Here is a 7867-nt window from a genome sequence, read left to right as displayed (position 1 = left end):
ATGCAACGCAGCGCTATGTTGTTGTCTGGACAACAGCTGAGCTAATAGCTCGCTCTGCTATTATAGCTCTGAACGCTGTGGGTTGAGTGATTCCAAATGCCACTGTGCACTGTAAAGGTTTATTGTCAAAGGGGAAAAAATGAGAGCGGAGCTGCACAGTACATCATCTGGGAAAGTGTCTGTGGTTACTCTGAGGGCAGCTTGCCAGCTGTTTTATATATTATTAATAGACACCATCCAAGAGAGAGAGGCTCAGCTCAACCAGAACCTCTTTACCTTGTGGTTACCATTAGAAAATCAACACTGTTAAAGCCACGCTGCCTTATTCAAGGCAATCTCCACCCTGCATCTGAACCAGCACTACTTCATTTACTGAGAGCAAATTTTTTTTTGCTAATAGTAGCCCGGGTAGAGCTGCGGCTACTGCTGGATTTCCTTCTTCCTCGTAGATCAGGAGCGGAGACCTCAGTGAAGTTCAGAGAGTGATGCAAGAGGGAGCTTTACATCCAGGTCTCACACTGAGCATGTCTATCCGGCAAGGAGATTCAGTGGTTTCATTTGGAAAGCAAGCATTGTATTTGATACAGAAATCATTGAGAGAGGTTTACGTTGCACCTCAGTAGACTGGTGTTGCCAGGACTATTTTTCTGGCCATAACTGGAAGCTAAAAAAGCTCTAAAGGAAGGGGAAGGAAGAGCAGGGAGGTTTCTGCAGGGTTAGTGTAAGACTGCTTGTCCAGTTCCCTGCCCTTCTATCCAGAATGGGCCCAAGGCAGTTGCCTTGATTTTTACCTCTCTTCTGGGGTTGGGATTGAAACCTCAACCCCAGAACAGGCGAATATAGATCTGCTTGGAAGTCAAGCCCTACCCAGTCCTGTTCTCCAGCATCCGCACTCCCTCTGGACATCTCACTCGGTGACTGGCCACAGCTTTCCCAGGCTCTTCAAAGGAACCGCACTGCAGGAGCTGCTGCGTGAACCACCCCCATCCCCATCCAACACTAATAAGAAGGTAATAGCAATAATAACCTGAAAACTATACTATGTAAGCCATCATGACTGCCTGCATGCAGTGCGGTGCGAAGCTACATAGTGCGGTGCTACATGCGGTGCGAAGCTACATAGTGTGCTCCTTGCTGTACTGTCCTCTGCTGATGCCATAAAAATGGCAAAATGCTTTCTATTACCAGGTGAGGAAGCACACAAAGGATTCTGGGATTGGGAAGTTCTGCAGACATTGGTCTGGGCACTTCCTAATGCCCTAGCTAGGAGGATGTCTGCACGCCAGTCCCTGTGACCCATGTAGCTGAGCCACCTTCAAACTAGGTAGTGTGGGCCCTGCAGCAGCACAGCTCCACACCACTTCCCGGCGCAGCTTCCTGGTGGGTGTTACAGCCCCCATGCAGCTCTGTGCTGCTGAGATGCAATCAGTGCCTCGGTTAGCTAGCATAAAGCTTGCTTCGGTATGTCTACAAAATGTACGGTCGTTGCAGGGTAGACACCCTGTGTCAGCAGTGAGTGGGCCAGCCCCTCATGTACTGACCTCCCATAGAAGCAGGGGGGTATGCAAGGTATCTGATGCTGGGAGCGGGATTGAGAGCAATGTGTGCCCTTATAAGAGAGCCTGAGGAAACAAGGATCTGGGGGTGTATATAGAAAGAAATCTCATGGGAACAACTAGTTGATTTGAATGGGTATCCATACCACTGCTTAAAAATAAAGTCCAAACCCCAAATCCAGTTCTGGTCACCTTCAGACCCACAGTCACCTGAGCCAACCCATTCCTATGTTCCCCACCAGAAGAAATGCTACAGTCACTAAGGCACGACATGAGCTGGAAGGAGTATTGTCAATGTTTCACTCCTAATTAATGCAGCCTTTATTGCAATCAATTTATACTTAATGATGTGTTCTTTGGTAATAAAATACCAAAGCAGTAAAATACTTCCCTAACATTTTTATAGTTTTTTGCCTTTTAGGTAACAAGGAGATTGGAAATTGTAAGGGTTGGTTCACTGCACGGGTCACACCTGTGTAAACTGCATGAAGTTATGGGAGAGGACATATAGAAAGTTCTTCTGTTAATTGGAAGCTGTCTCCTTGCTTCTGTACAATCCTCTCCCTTCCAAAGCTCGACAGAAACAGGCAGGGATTTTCAGAAGTCATTATCGCATACAAATAGAGCATGCTAAATTAAATTGATTAATCCATCATGTGAAGTTTTTCAGCCCCTCGGTTTCAGCTGACAGGAAATTTTAGTGAATACCTAATCCATAGAAATGGAGCAAGCCAAACCCAAATTGGGACACTCTTAAAGACTGGGGAAGTTCAAATCAAGGCATAGGGTGTCATCCTGGCTTCTTGCACTGAAGGGAATGGCAAAATTCCCACTGCTTTCAGTGAAGCCAGGATTTCACTCAGGACTTCTACAAATGGTACCAATCCCTAGAAACAAGGGAGGCCAACCGAATGGTGAGCACTGAATGCTCCTGATCCTCTTCAGCTTTGGAGATGTTTAAAACCAGACTTGCAGCCCAGTAGCTAGGACTCTGAAGTGCTTCTTTCCCTTTGAATTTCTAAATAGGATTCAGTGATTAACTGAAAAGCATATTTGTACACCAAAGCTTTATCTATGGGAACGGGCTGGGTGGGTGGTAGAATGTGAGCACCGCAGGATAAGGAGGTGGTGATGGTGGGGGGATTCAGCTGTTGCATGTTGGCTTACATGCTATGGATTTTCTGTTAATACTCTATAAATGGGACAACAATTGCAATTTCCACTAGATTCCCATCAATAAGGAGCAGAACAAATGAATACTGATAAAAATGGCAGTTCTGACCTAAATGTCCTTCCGCAAATTGACCCAAACATGAACCAATACTCTGAGGCGCAGATGCATTTCCTTCTCCCCTCCACCCCATCAATATGGGGTGGGGTGGGGTGGGGTGGGGCTGGACTTGATGATCCTTTGGGGTTCTTCCAGCCCGAATGTCTATGAAATCTATGAATATTTTTCCTTCCTGAGAATATCTCTCTATGTCAAGATTTGCCTCTGGTTCTTAAGGAGTGTCAATTGTCTTGAATAATAAGAAGCACCAAAATCACACAAGAAAGCAAAATCCTTCCAGGTTGGAATCTGACTATGGGTCAAGCTATTCTACCTATTGAAATATCATGGGGGTGTGGGTATGGGCCCATCTTATAATATCACAGTGTCACAAAGTGGACTGAGGATCTCAACTTCAGGCAGGAAGGATCCAGGATGGAGGAGGACTGAGTGTGCAAGGGGCAGTGTTTTTGCATGTAGGGTCTGGTGTTGGGCATCCCCTGACAAGACCTGTCTGCTATGATTGCCAGGGACTCCAATGGGAGCTTGAGTCGCCATGTAGCCCTCAAGAGCTGCTCCACACTGCTGGATCAGACACGATCCTTTACTTTATGGTTAGGGCTGCCAGGCTCTGGAATGGGCTCCCAAGGGAGGTGGTGCTGTCCCCTACGCTGGGGGTCTTCAAGAGGAGGTTGGATAGATATCTGGCTGGGGTATTATGATCCCAGCACTTGTTCCTGCCCAGGGCAGGGGGGCAGACTTGATGATCTGTTTAGGTCCCTTCTGACCCTAGAAACTACAAAATTATGATCTGGAGACAAAGGAGCAAAGGGGAGACAAAAGGGCAAAGTGGGTTTTCTGGGTAGAAAGATAATTTAGGGACTGACCCCCAGTCTCCTGTTCTCACCATCAAATTGCACTCCTTTTACAGGGGAGAAGGAGAGGTGACCTCGTTCCTTGACCGGGAGTCGTTGCTACAATCCTTAAGCAAGTAGAACAGAACCAATTCCCCACCCCTTGATTTGCCAGACAGAAACCCAGGAGAAAGCGAATACCTTTGCTAGACTTTGTTTTAATGGACAGGCTTTCCCCATCAAGTCCTGAGCCTGTGTATAAAGCAAAACAAAGCAAAAAAGAAATCTTGTCAGTATTAAAACAAATACTAAAATATTAATCTGGGAAAGCACAACAAGAAGAAATCACCAGTAAGCTTATACAAGTAACTTATACAGGCAGTAACTAAAACCCACCCCCCACAGAATTTTGGGTAGTAGTCCTTTATCTCCGTTTCCTCATGTACCAACATCAAGATCCGGTGTACACATAGTCTTTGGCATTTCCTTCCCCCCCCCTTTTTTTTTTATTCACTGTACATTGTCAGTGAAGTCCCAGAGCCCAGAAATACAGCTGAGACTATCCATTACAAACCCTTGGCAGAGTTCTGCCTGGTTTCTCTGCCCAGACAACCATGTCTGGACATCGCTTCTCACTAAACTATTACCTCTAGCAGCCATGCTGCTGCTGCAAACCCTCTAACAATAGCACAGTATTATCCTGCCATGCCTCTGAATCCCAGTATTGCCAATCCTGCTGTGTCAAAAACCAGGAGACACACTCTTAAAAAAAATCAAGAGATTGTGAATGTAAATCATGAGATGCTATTTCTGAAGTGTGATTGTGGGGAGGAGATTTGTGAAGGTATGTGTGGGGTGTGGGGCTGTGGGGAGGGGTGTGGGGTTTGGGGCTGTGGGGAATGTTTGGGGTTTGGAGCCCAAGGAGGGGGAGTCCCTGCACACCCTAGCAGGTTGTGGGGTACTGTGGGTCAGGAGTGAGGGGCATCAGCAGGGCTGGGGGCAGGGGCTGTGGCTTGAGTAAGGGGCAGACAGGCACATGCACACAAACAGACAGCTGCCCATGGCTCTGTTGCATGACTTGCCCCAGCCCCGGGACCCATTCACCCCAGCCCCTGCCCCACTCCCTCCCTCACTGTGGGGGTTTTGATCTGTCCCCTCCTGCCCCTTCCCTCTCCCCCTGCTCCTTCCCCTCCACAGACTTACCAGCTTGGTGCTCTCTACATGCACCAGATGAAAAAAATCCCGAGATTTGATCTCTTGATCAGGAGATCATGAGTCAGAGTTAATTTGACTTGGAAATCAGGAGTCTCATGATTTTTTCATGAGATTTTGCATTATTGGTATCCCCTCTCTTGACATCCACACTATCTCTATCACCTCCAGCCAAGACAACACATTCAGATGCTCCCTGTCCTAACCCAGCTTTCATCATTATGACTCTATTGAAGCCAAGTAGGGGCAGCAACCATTAGCCCAACATTAGCAATTTCAGCTCTGTCATTACACCAGAAGGAGAGAAGTCAGCAGCATCACCCCGAGCCAAAAGAACATGTCCACTTTCCTCCTGGTTGCATTTGTAGCTAAGTTTCATAGCTGAGGTTTGCTTATAGTGAACACTTTACTCAGATCTTTAGGGGCTTGCCCCTCCACTCATATTTGGTGTCAGGAAGGAATTTTACCCCATGATTAGATTGGTTCAGACTGTGGGGGATTTTGCCTTCCTCTGTTTTGGAGAAGAAGGGGTATGGTATGCTAACAATCTTCACAGGATCAAGACACTGGCCACCACTGGCCACCTGTGGCATGTAAAGCATTGTATGTTGTAGTGTGTGTCAAGGGTGACTGTATAGTTCTAGTAATGTTTGGCAATGATTTGTATGGGATGGTTCAGATAAGGATGATCCTGCCTTTGGCAGGGGGCTGGACTAGATGACCTCCAGAGGCAAGAAAAGCCCAACTTTTCTATGATTCTATGATCACTGAAGTGCTGTGAGTCAGTCACACATTAAAGTAACAACAGTCCATTACCGCAGCAGACACAACTTAAATGATTGTTAACCAAACTATCCATATCATCATGGTGTGTCTCACCCAAGCAAATAAGGTCTTTCTTTTCTCTTGGTCTGTCACTGGATGGTGGTTGAAAGTTGTTTCTCCAGTGAGCTTCTGATTCCAGGCAAAAATCACAGAGAGATGGCTAACATGGCTGGATGCCACATTTCCTACTGTTCAATCTGCCTGTAGATCAGTAGACCTTTGAGTTGACAGGGTCCTACCCCTTCCTGGATGGTCATCAGTTGGCAACCATGCTGCCCTCCAGGTCATCTTTGCACTGCAAGAGGTCAGCACCCTATATTCAACCTGCAGCCTGAATGAATCAAGTCCAGAATCTTTTATCCTTTGCATAACCCTGTTTCTGCTATTATTTACTCTGTACTTGAATTATTTAACTATGCAAAGTATTTTGAGGTATGGTGAGAATGAAAGCTTCAATAAAAATAAAACTATATTGTAAATTGCATTACTCTATAATTAGAAAATGAAATGAAAACAATTTATCTGCTCAAGAATCCAATACACATAATGTAAAAAAGTCTCGTACATGGAAGATCTTATCCGGAAAATAATTACCTGATGAAATTACAAGTACTACACTTGAATTCTTAACAGCTCCTTTTGACAGAGGCTGATGCTTCCTTATTATGAATGCCTACTACTAGACGATTGCTAATCCTAAAACCTTTATATGGCATTAAAATAGAGACTGTTTTATTTTTTGACAGAAGTGCACTGAGATTTGATATCAGGCTCATAATCGGATCCAATTGTCATTTGAAGCTTTCCTTGTGGCAGACTGCAGTGTATGTATTGTCATCCCTTTGGTGATCGTTACAGAGTCTAGGTACTGCGTGGAATTCTTGAAACCTTCTTGTAGCCCGTGGTGGCAAGAACTTCCCAAATTGCTAGATGAAAAAGGATGCAAGTCAGTTGTGTGGCTTTTCCCTGAGCAAAATTTACCTCCTCTTCAGCTCAGCACCTGCCCACCCTCCAGAGAGGCATCTCAGGGGATGTATTCCAGTGCTAGCCATATACCCACTACAGCAAGCCAACACAGCTGCACAGCCTGGGGTGTTGAAAGGCTAGAGCTAAGGCTCAACCTAATTCCCCATTCCCATGAGCACCAGAGCAGACGTAGCATCCCATCTATCTAATCTTAGACCCTCATCACCATTTGATCTGCCCACCTCACAATTTTTACCGTGCTTATTTCTTTTGGAGTAGGACACTGCTATTTGCCTCATTTTGTAGATGGAGGCATGAGACTATGGTCCAATTCACAAAAATATTGAGCTACTCAACTCCTACTGATTTCAAGGGGGGGGAAAGCACCTACATGCCTAAATGCCTTTGCAGATTTGCTGTATGTGACTTGTGCAAGCAAGTCTATGGTAGAACGGGGACTTGAGCTCCTATCTCCTTGGTCCCAGGCTAGGCTCCTACCCAACAGGTCACTCCATGATGCTAGAGAGGAGAGCTATTCTCTTCACTCAGTGCTGGTTCCCAATGTTTGTGAAGCTGATGTAGGAAGTAAGGGGGCACAATCTGGCTCTCTGTCTGTTGTGTTTAGAAGTCCGTATCCAGGTCAAGTGTTTGTAGTAGACATGGGGATATTCTGTAAGTGTTTTCCTCTCCTTCCTTTCCCTTTCCTAATGACTTGACCTAGTTAAACAGGAGCAAGCAGCCCTGACATTCCCCAGAGCCATGGGGCAGTGATTGTGGGAGGTGGAAAGGAAGGAAGGTGGTTTCTTAACTGTCTGTTTGGCCACAAACGAGGCCCCTTGTTCCCTGCCCTTAAATGTATCTGTATGAATAGAAAATGTATGTATTATAGGTGCATCTCAGGGTGTGGGATAGAGGTGAAGTCTCATCATAAATCAAGAATGCCTGGCTGACACTGAAAACACTTTGCTGGATTGGGAATCAATAAACCTGCCACTTGCCATAAGTGACATGGCCCCTACATTATTAAAATCCGTGTGTTGGGAAATGCAAGCCAGTTGACTGCCTCTGTTCATTCTCACGCAACAGCCACCAACACATCTTCTTCCCCTACCAGAAAAAAAAGCACAGGGATGGCTTGTCCAGTGTGAACCACCTCTCAGCCATGTGTGCAATAGCAGGAATAA

Source organism: Alligator sinensis, unplaced genomic scaffold, assembly GCF_000455745.1.
Source record: "Alligator sinensis unplaced genomic scaffold, ASM45574v1 scaffold651_1, whole genome shotgun sequence".
In the NCBI taxonomy this organism is placed as follows: domain Eukaryota; kingdom Metazoa; phylum Chordata; order Crocodylia; family Alligatoridae; genus Alligator; species Alligator sinensis.
The sequence above is the reverse complement of the archived record's forward strand: the minus strand, read 5'-3'. Positions refer to the sequence as shown.